This window comes from Sciurus vulgaris, assembly GCF_902686455.1.
Source record: "Sciurus vulgaris genome assembly, chromosome: 17".
In the NCBI taxonomy this organism is placed as follows: Eukaryota; Metazoa; Chordata; class Mammalia; order Rodentia; family Sciuridae; genus Sciurus; species Sciurus vulgaris.
In genome coordinates this window covers 13142267-13155774 of record NC_136478.1, presented here as the reverse complement: position 1 = coordinate 13155774, position 13508 = coordinate 13142267, and positions in this window count along the sequence as shown.

Sequence of the window (13508 nt, the reverse complement as noted above, 5' to 3'; positions counted from 1 at the left end):
CCTTCTCCTTTGCAATGACTCAGACTTTCTCTGCTCTTGCTTCCATGTGGTTCCTCTCAGCAATTGTCCCTTATTATGTGAAGCTTCTTACCCTGGTGGTGGCACATGAAAGAGGTTTTCTCTGTTGTTCTGATTAAGTCTCTGTTCAGCAGCCCTGTGTCTCTGGATCTCTGGGGTGTGACACTTCTAAGGCTCCTGTCTCTCCCCATTGCTAGTTCTGTGCCTGGTACATGTTCTTGCCCCTTCCTAGGGTGTGAAGGGTTTCTGCTATTTTCTTCCCACACCTGCAGGTAGAAGTCCACCCCTCCCCACGGATGTTTTCTCAGGATTCCCACTGTGTCCGTGAGTACTCACTGGAGTCTGTAGAGAAAAGCTTGTGAGTGGTGTGAACTCCCTGTTTTAGTCAACTTTTTTTGCTGCTGTGACTAAATGACCCGACCAGCACAACTGTAGAGGAGGAAGAGTTTATTTGAGGGCTCATGGTTTCAGAAGTCTTAGTCCACAGAAGGTGGTCTCCATTCCTTGGGGCTTGAGGTGAGGCAGGACATCATGGTGAAAGAGTGTGGCAAAGGGAAGTTGCCAGGAAGGAGAGAGAGAGACAGAGAGAGAGAGAAAGAGAGATAGAGAGAGAGTCAGTCTCCACTCTCCAGATATAAAATATGTACCCCCAAACCATGCCTCAATTCCAGTCTCCACTAGCCACACCCTACCACTTCAGTTACCACTCAGTTAATCCCTACCAGGGGATTAAATCACTGATTGGGTTAAGAGTTTTACAACCAAATCACTTCTCCTCTGAACCTTCCTGCATTTTCTCACAAGTTGTCTCCATAGCACTCCTCTGGATCTTCAGCCATATTGTCACCAGCTAATGCTGAGTCTTCTACCAATTTGTTCACACTTCGAGGTGAATGCTTACCAGTGTTCAACTGCCCCAAGTAAACAAGGTCTTGCATTCAGTGTCTCCCTACAGGTATTTGACTCTCAGATTTATGCCAGTTGGTGTTTCTTCAACTTCAACTCTTTGTTGGATCCAGGAGAAGTTTTTAACGTGCAATTTTGTCAGCATTTTCTTTTAAACTTGTAAGTATGGGCAGAACATTCTTTCCAGCTCTTTAGTTCCTAAGTGGAATCCAGAAGCCTGATCCTTCTTTTCACCCCTACAATATTCTAATGTAGCGTGAGTATTGTCTGTTTCATAGTGGTGTAATTATTAATAACATCCCCTTTGACTCAGTAGTTTTTCTGTTTGAATGATAGATCATTTGATCACCCTGTCTGCAGATCATTTGTCCTTGAAAATATTACATAATAAAGTTCAACCAGGAGCACATATCAAGTTTGGGCAGTTATTTATCTTGGATTAAAATATCAAACATTGGAGATAATTTTGGTGATATTTAAAGGACATCAGGAGTAAAAGTATGTGAAAGACACATCAACAAAATTTAATGTGTATACTTTGGATCCTTTTTCAATCTGAGAGTTTTTTTGTGGGGAGTACTTGGAATTGAACTCAGGGTGCTCTACCAACTACTGCACTGAACTATATTCCCAGTCCTTTTTAGTTTTTAATTTGAGACAGGGTCTCACTAAGTAGCTGAGGACCCTCACTAAATTGCTGAGGCTAGCCGTGAACTTGTGATCCTCCTGCCTCAGCCCCGCAAGTTGCTGGAGTAACAGGTGTACACCACCTTATCGTGTACATTCAAAAGAATGTTTTTAGAACATCAGAGATATTTGAACGTCAGCTACAGATTAGAAGATATTAAAGAATCATTGTTATTTTGTTAGATATTACAATGATATTTATTTTAGAAACTTTATTTGTTGAAGGTAGAGTCTTATGTATTTGGAAATGAAGTGGTATGATGACAGGGATTTATTTTAAAACTAAAAAGGTGAAGAGAGAGAAATGTGATAGATATGAACAAGAACGGCAAGATGTTGATAATCATTGGAGCAAGATGACAGGTACATGGAGTTCTTTATTTTATTTATCATTTTTGTGTGTTTGACAGTTTCTATAGTAAAGATATAAAAGGTAAGGATGTGATTGGAAACCTATGTCTTAAAAAAATAGGTTGATGATTCTATAATCTAAACAGGTCAGGTGACTTTTCGTTGTGGTAGATCAGAAGTTAGGCAGTCATGCCCGCAAAATTCATTTGAAACCTCCCTGTTTCAGTGATTGTGGGGTAACCCAGATGATCTGTGATATAACAGGGACAGGAAGGAAACAGGTGAATTGCCATGGTTTCAATGAGTTCAGTCTTGCAGATGCACACTGGATGAGCAGGGGTAAAGCACCTGCAGTTGACCCATTCAGCCTGCCTCAACTCAATGCCTCTTTTGTACAAACTTATCTTCGAAGGAAGACACTATGCTTTTTTCCCTTTGACCCAGGCCCTCACTGTCTCTTCATTCTCTCCTATTTATAATATGGGAGACAAATGCCTTGAGAAGAACAAGGTTATAAACCCCATTGGGAAGAGAACCGTTCACTCTTTTGACCTCATACCATTACTGGCACACAAAAGACATTAAATGAATATTGTATGACTAAATGAATGAAAGCATTCACATTTGCTGCTTGCCAGATAGAAGGAACCTAATGAATACTCTTCGTTGAATTGAATTATAACAGAATTGAGAAGAGCATTTTACAGTTCATAGCCATTTAATGTTGGAGCTCTTCAAAATCTTTGGAAGCTGTCCAGATGAACAGAATCAGCCAACGTGATGTCTATGACTAGAAAAGGGAAATAAATGAAATTCAGCATCGTTTAAAGCTGATAGAACAAAACAGAATGACACACATGTCACTTTTCTTTCAAATATGTCCATAGAAATTTTTAGTCCTCTAGAAGTCCCATACTTCTGCAAAGAAATTGGAAAATTTTGTAACATGCTGTCCACAAAAAGCTGAAATGACAGGTACCCTTAAATAAACAGGAGTAATTAATCATGGTGCTGTTTATTTTGATGAGCATGCAAGAGTGACAAGTTCATAATAAATCTCCAGCTTGTACCAGGAAGGTGGCTAAGGAGGTGCTGTGGTTTAATTTACATCTTTGGAAGGCACCAAAGATTTAATAATCTTCCTGCCTCATACATCAAACTAATACCCGTGAGGCAAAAAAGCAAAACATTTTAAACTGTTAATCTGAGAAGTAATAAAATCCTCTCTCAGGTCACAAATAAATTGACTTTCTGGTGGTCTCAATAGAACTCTAGTGTGTGTGATTTATTCAGTTCGAAAGCCATTCAGGACCACTGGGAGCCTTAGCTGTCAAGCTGGGAATGCCATGGTAATTGCCAATCTAATCAGAGGTCTACACTGAAGGCAGTGGCTGAGCTTAGATCTACTCAATAATTTATTTTACCTTCATGGTCAGCTACAAATAGAGTATAGACCACAAACATATGAACCCGAGATTCAGCTCTTAATAGTTGTTTTTGTTTGGGTTTTAATTATCTTTCTGCTTTTGTAGTACTTGTTCTTAAGAGATCTGAAGCTGTTTAGAAATTTCTGGTCTTGAAGTTGAGGATTTTAACTACTTAGAGAAAGCAGGATACCAGAAGGGGAAATCTCCTTTCATGGTATGATGAGTCATTTGTGAAATCTAAACAATTTTCAGATTTCCAGCTCTTCATTTCCTAAGCAGCTGAGCTTTGGGGTCCATTGACTTTATTAATTTGGAAAACATTTCCTTTATTGGTGCTGATATATAAAAGATCATCTTCCTTGTTTAAAGAATGGGCCATGATGGTTTCAGAAAAAGGGACAGATAGAGTTATATAAATTCATAGTATTTGTATGTGTATTTATTGCTTTAGTTTGTCATGAAATAATTCATATAAGGAATTAGATTGTAAAATGTGGTCTGTGCTCATCCTTTTACTAATGCTACTGAAAATTTCAGTTGAATCATTTATGATGCCTAAATCACTTCCAAAGGGAATGGACAAAGATCCTAAATTGTTGACATAAAAATAGCCAGTTTGCTCCACCCCAGCCCTCCAACCCACATGACTCTAAATCACAGCTGTAAGTTAGGTTTGCATTTGGTCATGTATTCCAGAGGTGCACTGACTGGCACAGGATAAACCTCAGACCATGACTTGCTCATCCAACCAACTTAACAATAAGGAAAATACATATCATTCCAGATTTAACACATCTGCTCCTGCTGCCTGTGTCTGAGGTTGGCTGGATTTTCTTGGTCAGGAGTTCAAGTGATCCAAGTGACAAAAGGCTCAAAGGAAAATCATCTCCTCCTTCAGTAATTACTTAGCAAACATCCCCTGAGTGCTGTGTGTCAGGCACTGCCTTAGGTCCCAGATGTAAACACTGTAGTGTAAACACCATGAAGGATAGAGGCAGAGAGTGCTGCACAATTTTCCATTGCTACTGCAACTAGTTCCCATGGACTCACAGCTTAAAAAAATACAAATTGAGTATCTTAGTGTTCTGAAGACCATAAATCTGAGGTCACGGGTTGCCGGGGCTGTCTGTGTTCCCTTCTGGAGGGTCTAGGGAGAATCTGCTTCCTTATCCTTTCCAAACTTTAGAAACCATCTGCCTGTCTTGGCTCAGGGCCCTGTTACCATCACTTCAACTCTTCCTTCTTCTGTCACATATCCTCCTACTCAATCTGATCTGCCTCCCTCTTGTACAGATCCATGTGATGATATTGAGCCCACTTGGATAATCCAGGATAATAAAATCCCACCTCAAAATCCTTACTCTGCACTTTCAAAGATCCATTTCCATATAAGGTAACAGTCACAGGTTCCAGGAATGAGGATGTGAACATTTTCAAGGGGGAAATTTTTATTCAGCATAGATTTGAGCATTGGATTGCTCTAAAACTCTCTAACTTAATATGACTATTTAAGTAAATGTCTTAACCTTTCTGGGTCTCAATCTTCTTATCTGCAAAATGGGGTAAGTAATATTCATCTCATAGGGTTGTGTAAAGATTAAGTGCCTGAAAACAATTAGCACCATGTCTGACACATAGGACAAGTTCAATGAATGGGAAATTTGTGAATTATTGTTTCTTTTATTCAGTGATAAAAGGGCACAATCTCACCTTTTGAGGACTTCCAAATATAGGAGAGAAGATGAACAGGTAAACAAATAACTGTCAGTGGGAGGCAGTGTGCTAAGGGCTATATTTATCTCAGGCCACAACAGTTTTCTTCTTATGACTTCTGTCTTTTATAGATGATTACCTAATATTTGAGTTTTAAGGTGAAAGAAGGCAGGACACAAAAGTTTGTCTGAAGTTATGAGTGGCATGAAATGCCAAGTACCAGAAGTTTGTGTATTTTAATTTCAGTGTCTTCTTTAAGAAAAAACAATTTCCTGGACATGAGATATTATGTTAACACTCTTGGACTTAGAGCATATGTCATTTAGCCCTGGAGGGCTAAAACTGTACTGGATGGTAAAAGGAAAAACAATAATGTAAGAGGAAGTCTAGAGTTCATACTGTTCCTCTCTCTTCCTTTTCTCCTCTTTTTCTGACTCACATGCTCTCTCCCTCCTCCAAGGGAAAAGAGAGTCAATCTGACGGGAAGCATTCCAGGATGATAGCTGGCCCATGTTTACGCATGTCCAGTCTTACTACATATGCAAAAGTCAACACTTTGGGTGTCATGCAGTGTCTCTCCTGTCCATGTGGCTTGAGATTCGAGGGGCAGGGTCCACTTTCTTCTTTCTGTGGAGCAACTGGCCTGAGCACATGTTCTCCCTTTTCTGTCCTGTTTCCTAATTTGATCCTCACTCTACCTAGCCCTGTAGCAGCATGTAACACAGATTCCTTACTTGATGTCTAGAACACTACTTTGTCCTCATGCCTACTGCTTTGTTATGGTTTGGATATGAGGCATCCTCAAAAGCTCCGGTGTTAATGCAGGAATGTTCAGAGGTGAAATGATTAGATTATGAGAGCTGTCACCTAATTGGTCCATTCTAGTTTGAATGGACTAACTGGGTGATAACTAAGAAGGTGGGGCCTGGCTGGAGAAATGGGTCACTAGGGGTATGCCCTGGAGGGTTCATCTTCCCTGAAGTCTCTTATCCCCTCTCTCTTACTCTTTCTGCTTCCTGACCGCTGTGATTGGAGCAGCATACTTCTACCATGCCCTTCTCATGATGTTCTACTTCACCTTGGGCCCAGAGTAATAGAGTTGGATCACCATGGACTAAATCTATGATCTATGACCTCAGACTTTCCCCTCTCTAAATTGTTCTCCTTAGGTATTTTGGTCACAGTGACAAAGAGCTAACTAATACATGGTTCTGAGTTAACTTTGCTGGGTCTTCCCATTCCCCTGACTTATTATTCAAATACCTCAGGGCCCAGTGCCAAGAATTCTGCTGTCTCAAATCATTGTGGTTTTATGGATTTAAATATCTCCTATATGTTGATGATGGCTGCATTCATTTTATTTTGCTGCCGTAACAGATTATCACAACCTTAGAGACTTAAGAAAACACAACTGTATGATCTTCTAGTTCTGTAGGTCAGAAGTCTGGCACAGCTCTCAGTGGGTTAAAATCAACCTGTCAACAGGGCTTCATTTCCTTCTGTAGGCTGTTGGGGAAAATCCTATTTCCTTGCCTTTTCCAACTTTTAGAATTAACCTACATTCCCCAGCTTGGGACCCCTTTCTCTATTTTCAAGCCAGAAAAATCTTCTCTCTCTGATCTTCCCCTGACCACAACAGGGAAAAGTTCTTTGCTTTTCAGGACCCTTCTGATCAGGTTAGGTCCATCCTGAGAAGGATAATCTCACTGTTTCAAGGTTCAGACACTTAATCATATCTGCAGAGTCCTTCACATCTGTAATGTAGTGTATTCACAGGCTCTGAGGATCAGAATGTGTACATCTTGGGGGGCATTAATATACCTATCACAATGCTTAAGTATACATCTCCTGCCTAGACCATTCTCCTGAACTCCAGAACTATATATTCAACCACATACTTAGCATCTCCATTTGAATATTTAATAGACATATCAACGTACTTTGTCCAAAACTGAGGTCCTGAGAAACTTCTTCAAAACGTGCTTCTCTCAAAATTCTTTATTATGTCAGTTGATGAAATCTCTGTACTTTTCTTAAATTTATTTTTACTGTAAACAAATGGAATACATGTTTTTCTGTTTGTACATGGAGTAACAGCATACCATTTGTATAATCATAGATTTACTTAGGGTAATGATGTTTGATTCATTCTGTTATTTTTTCCTTCCCCCCACCCCTCCCACCCCTCTTATCCCTCTATGCAGTCCCTCCTTCCTCCATTCTTGCGCCCCTCTCATCCCCATTATGTGTCATCATCCGCTTATCAGCGATATCATTCGTCCTTTGGTTTTTTGAGATTGGCTTATTTCACTTAGCATGATATTCTCCAATTTCATCCATTTGTCTGCAAATGCCATAATTTTATTATTCTTTATAGCTGAGTAATAATCATATATATATATATATATATATATATATATCACAGTTTCTTTATCCATTCATTAATTGAAGGAAATCTAGGTTGGTTCCACAATCTGGCTATTGTGAATTGAGCAGCTATGAACATTGATGTGGCTGTATCTCTGTAGTATGCTGATTTTAAATCCTTTGGATATAGGCCAAGGAGTGGGATAGCTGGGTCAAATGGTGGGTCCATTCCAAGTTTTCTAAGGAATCTCCACACTGCTTTCCAGAGTGGTTGCACTAATTTGCAGCTCCACCAGCAACGTATGAGTGTACCTTTTCCCCCACATCCTCTCCAACACCTATTGTTGCTTGTATTCTTGATGATCGCCATTCTAATTGGGGTAAGATGGAATCTTAGTGTAGTTTTGATTTGCATTTCTCTTATTACTAAAGATGGTGAACATTTTTCATATATCTGTTGATTGCTTGTAGATCTTCTTCTGTGAAGTGTCTGTTCATATCCTTAGCCCATTTGTTGATTGGGTTATTTGTATTCTTGGTGTAGAGCTTTTTGAGTTCTTCATATATTCTGGAAATTAGTGCTCTATCTGAAGTATGAGTGGCAAAGATATTCTCCCACTCTGTAGGCTCTCTCTTTGCATTGCTGATAGTTTCCTTTGCTGAGAGAAAGCTATTTAGTTTGAATCTATCCCAGTTGTTGATTCTTGCTTTTATTTCTTGTGCTATGGGAGTCCTGTTAAGGAAGTCTGCTCCTAAGCCAACAAGTTGAAGATTTAGATCTACTTTTTCTTCTATAAGATGCAGGGTCTCTGGTCTGATTTCAAGGTCCTTGATCCATTGTGAGTTGATTTTTGTGCTGGGTGAGAGATAGGGGTTCAGAGTGTCATTCTGCTGCATATGGATTTCTAGTTTTCCCAGCACCATTTGTTGAAGAGGCTATCTTTTCTCCATTGTATATTTTTGGCCCCTTTGTCTAATGTGAGAAAATTGTATTTATTTGGGTTTGTGTCCGAGTCCTCTATTCTGTACCATTGATCTACCTGTCTATTTTGTTGCCAATACCATGCCGTTTCTAGAGACATATGCGCCTCCCAACCTGAACCAGGAGGATATACAAAATTTAAACAGATCAATATCAAGCAATGAAATAGAAGAAGCCATTAAAAATCTATCATCCAAGAAATAGAAAAGGAGGGTACCCTACCAAACTCATTCTATGAAGCTAATATCACCCTCATACCCAAACCAGGAAAAGACACATCAAGGAAAGAAAATTTTAGACCAATATCCTTGATGAATATAGATGCTAAGATCCTTGACATAATATTGGCAAACCATATCCAAAAACATATTTAGAAAATCGTGCACCACGATCAAGTGGGGTTCATTCCTGGAATGCAAGGATGGTTCAACATTTGTAAATCAATAAACATAATCCATCATATCAATAGACTTAAGGATAAGAATCATATGGTTATTTCAATTGACACAGAAAAAGCGTTTGACAAAATACAACACTCCTTCATGCTCAAAACACTAGAAAAAATAGGGCTAGTCGGAACATACCTGAACATTGTAAAGGCTATTTACACTAAGCCCATGGCCAACATCATTCTTAATTGTGAAAAACTGAAACCATTCCCTTTAAAAACGGGAACAAGACAGGGGTGTCCTCTTTCACCACTTCTATTCAACATTGTCCTCGAAACTCTAGCCAGAGCAATTAGACAGATTACAGAAATTAAAGGGATATGAATAGGAAAAGAGGAACTTAACCTGTCACTATTTGCTGATGACATGATTCTATATTTAGAGGATCCAAAAAACTCCTCCAGAAAACTTCTAGACCTCATCAATGAATTCAGCAAAATAGCAGGCTATAAAATCAACACGCGTAAATCTACAGCATTTTTATACGCAAGCGATGAAACAGCTGAAAGGGAAATGAGGAAAACAACTCCATTTGCAGTAGCCTCAAAAAAAAAAATACATAAGAATCAATCTAACCAAAGAGGTAAAAGATTTCTACAATGAAAACTACGAAACATTGAAGAAAGAAATTGAGGAAGACCTTAGAAGATGGAAAGATCTTCCATGTTCTTGGATAGGCAGAATTAATATTGTCAAAATGGCCATACTACCAAAACTGCTATACAGATTCAATGCAATTCCAATTAAAATCCCAATGATGTGCCTTACAGAAATAGAGCAAGCAATCATGAAATTCATCTGGAAGAACAAGAAACCCAGAATAGCTAAAGCAATCCTTAGCAGGAAGAATGAAACAGGGGGTATCACAATACCAGAACTTCAGCTATACTACAAAGCAATAGTAATGAAATCTCTGTCCTTTAAGTGGCTCAAATCAAAACTCTAAAGATTTGGCTTTTCTTTGACTTTTGTACCTGTATCTGGGGAGAGATATCTGCTTCTCCATCCTTTGCACGTTTAGCAGATTCTGTTGGCACTACTTTTAAATGATATCCATAACCTGATGACTCTGCATATCCATCACTGCTATTACCTTGTCTTAGTGAATATCATCTTCCATTACAGTAGCTTCCTAACTGGTCTCTCTGTGTCTCATGCTTGCTCCCCTTCATTCTGCACTCACATAGCAGCCAGAACAATTTTGTTAAAATATAAGCTGGATAAAGTCATTTCTCTGTCCCAAACCCAGAGTTTATTTCCTGTATCACCTCAAAGTAAGCACTGAAAAGCCCTATAAGCCCCAGGGTACTTTGTCTTGCAGACATTCACCTTATGTCTTTGATATTCTCTCCTCCCTTCACCTTGCTGATATCACTCAGCCACAATAGTCTTACAATTTCACAAATACTCAAAGCATATTCTCACCTCAAGATCTTCACACAAGCTGTTTCCTCTGCCCAGCAATCTACACCCCCCAAGAAAACCACATGACTTCCTCTCTCACCTCCTCCCAAAATGTCCGCTCAATAATATCATCGGGCTCTAATTTTATGGTTAAAAGAATTCTGGAAATTGACTCACTTTCCACTTGTAAATATTTCTACTGGAATAAGTAAACTCATGTATCTGTCCCTCAGTGCCTATAATATGAAAAGTTGAAATAAAAATGTAATCACTGTCCCATTTCTGATTCAAGGGAGTTAATAAAAGGATTAGATTATTCCTCTTCAACCAGCTTGTCCCCACACTAAGAAGCAAGCTGTTATAATGCCAACAATGTGACTTGGGGTATGTTATATTTGTTTTGCCATTTTTAGGAATCCATAGCTGAGGAGAGGAGACAAACTTCAACAAGAGAGTTGAAGAAACAAGGTATCCTGAATTTTGTTCTATTTTTAAAAGGAATTAATTCAGTGAGCTTGGGTTTTAGGTTTGATTGCAGATTTGGGGAAATGTAAACAATGAACATGGAACTTTTTGTTGTGCAAAGAAAAGGAGGAGGAAAATAAAGGAAAGGAAAGGGGGAAGGAAGGAAGGGAGGATGGGAAGGAGAGAAAGAAGTGAAGAAAGAGAAGAAAACTATTGACTACCAGAGCTGTGCTAAATGGATGCAGAAACAGTTTGGAAAGCAAGATGAAAAAAATCACAACGATCGATTAAAGCATATCAATGTAAAAGTATCTGAGTTCACACTGATACTTTAAAAAAAAGTCAGCATTGGAAATTTCTGTGGCATCAACCATTACTCTGAAAATTAATATATACTCAGAATCAAGCAGTTCTCCTATATGAATTATTTCTAGGAAAAATAACAGATGGAAAAGTTATTCTTTTTATTATATTTTTTTTCCTTATTTTGAAGCAACCTCAATCTTATTGAACATACCGGGCATCAGAAATATATCCCCCCTCCTCTTGAGTCATTGAGAGTAAGTTTCCTACCTGAGGTTCCATCTACCTCTATAGAGTTTAATGTGAATTTCCTACAAAAAGAAGACTCTTAGCCTCAGCAATCATCAAAATTAGGAAATTAACTCCAGTTGTACTAATAACATCCTTTTACAGTGAAAGGATCTTGTTTAGAATCATGTATTTTGTTAAGTTTCTTTACTGTTTCATTCTGGAAATTTCCTCAGTCTTTGACTTTCATGACGTTGACACTTTTGATGATTTCAGGTCAGTTATTTTGTAGATGTCCACCAATTTTGATTTTTTTCAATGTTTCCTTGTGATTAGAATATCCCAGAATTGAGCTGAGGCCTTTTGCATCTTATTGTCAAGTGGTACATCATTTTGACGAATCCCTCAATGTTCACTTTGATCACTTAAGGTAGTGTCTGTTAGCCTTCTTCATTGTGAAGTTACTTTTTCCTCTTTGTAATTGGTATTTTATGAGACAGTATTTTGAGAATATTTGAATATCTTGTTCCTCATCAAACATTCATTTATTTATATTAGTTGGATTCATGGATTCTCATTTTATTCAATGAATTATATATAAACTATTACTATCTTATGTATTTTGGTGCTCAAATTTCTCATCTTAGAAACCTGGGAACCCCAGGTCTGACCCACACATTCTGTGTCTATTTGGTATACCCATCTTTCTTTGAGTACTTCCTTGCTTTCTGGTTCAATGTTTCAAACACATATGGTACTTTCCTTGCCCCAACTCTAGGATAAACCATTTCTTCAAGGGTCCCTGGAAGTAGAAAATAGGATTTGGAAATCAAACAGGTATTGCTGCCATTGGAGTTTTACTGTTCCCAGCCCTTTGATGCTCTCAAAGGACAGAGTAGAGAAAATAAGTATGTAAGTGTGTGTGTCTGCACATGTATATGTGTAATGCAATATGTGGATCTTGTTTGTATTCTGGTTCATATGAACCAATTATGAAAACACACTTTGAGATAATTGGGGGAAATTGATATAAACTGAGGATTAGATGACATCAAGGACTTGCTAATTTTGTTATGTGTAATAAAGACATTACAGATATATTTTAAAAAACTCCTTTCTGAGAGAGGCAATTGACATATTTATAAATGAATTCGATCTTCCTGGAGGTTAGATTAGATATAGTGTAGTAGAAAGGCCTGATTTAGTATTCATATGCATACACATATTCTGCCTAATTTGAGATTAGACTCAAGGTTTGTATGTATGTAAGTATCTGAAATGTCAGTTGCCTGCATGTGGTGTTTAGAGTTCATTTAATCCAAAAGCTCCTTGTTAAGGTTAGCTTGTTTCACAAGCCTCATTTTATAAGACAGAAAAAATTTGATAACATCTGGAGTATACTTGTCTCCTGGCCTTCAGTTTGGTGCCTGGTATACGTCTTACCCCAACAGTAGATCTGGTAATTGGGACATTGTGACGTATTCTTGGCATTGGCTCAGTTCATGTGACATCAAAGGGCATTTAGAACCAAATGCAAAACCTGTCCTTCATGGTCCTGTCTATGAACTGCTGCTGGTATGACTAGAGGAGTTGATAGAGACATAAGGCAGCCTGTCCCTGTCTGGGAAGGGGAGGGGGCCTCCAGTCTCTATAGCTGTTCCCTCCTGGAGCAGCCATAGTTCAGTGGTGCTTGTTAATATCCTGAGCAGCTGCACAGCAAGCTATTTAGTGCAAAATAATCCATCAATTAATCCCTTTGTTATTGGTTTTTCAGATGCTTTGCTTTGATTGATGCTATAAAGGAATTGGGAAATGGCATGGCACTTGTTACAAGCATTTCTTAACATTATGGTTGTCCTGCCTACCCCTCCAGTGAGCTGCAGGAAGCTCCATAATCCAGAGAAGAGTGGCAACATTGGGAGTTGTTGAGACAGATAGTCTGCTGGTTACACACAGCTCCTCTAACATTGGCAGCGATCTTGTTTCCTACTCCAGGAAACATACCAGAATGCCAGTGAGCAAGAAGGCTAACCTTAGGTCCTCTAGCTAAAGAAAACTAAAATGATTTGAAAACTTCAAGATTTGGAACATTGCTAACAAACCAGTGTCCGAATATCATGGTTCAGAACTGCTGCTCTAGTGGAATACTCTTAATAAAGAAAAGAAGTGGAAAACAATGTCTGCACACTTCCACAGAATTGTCCAGAG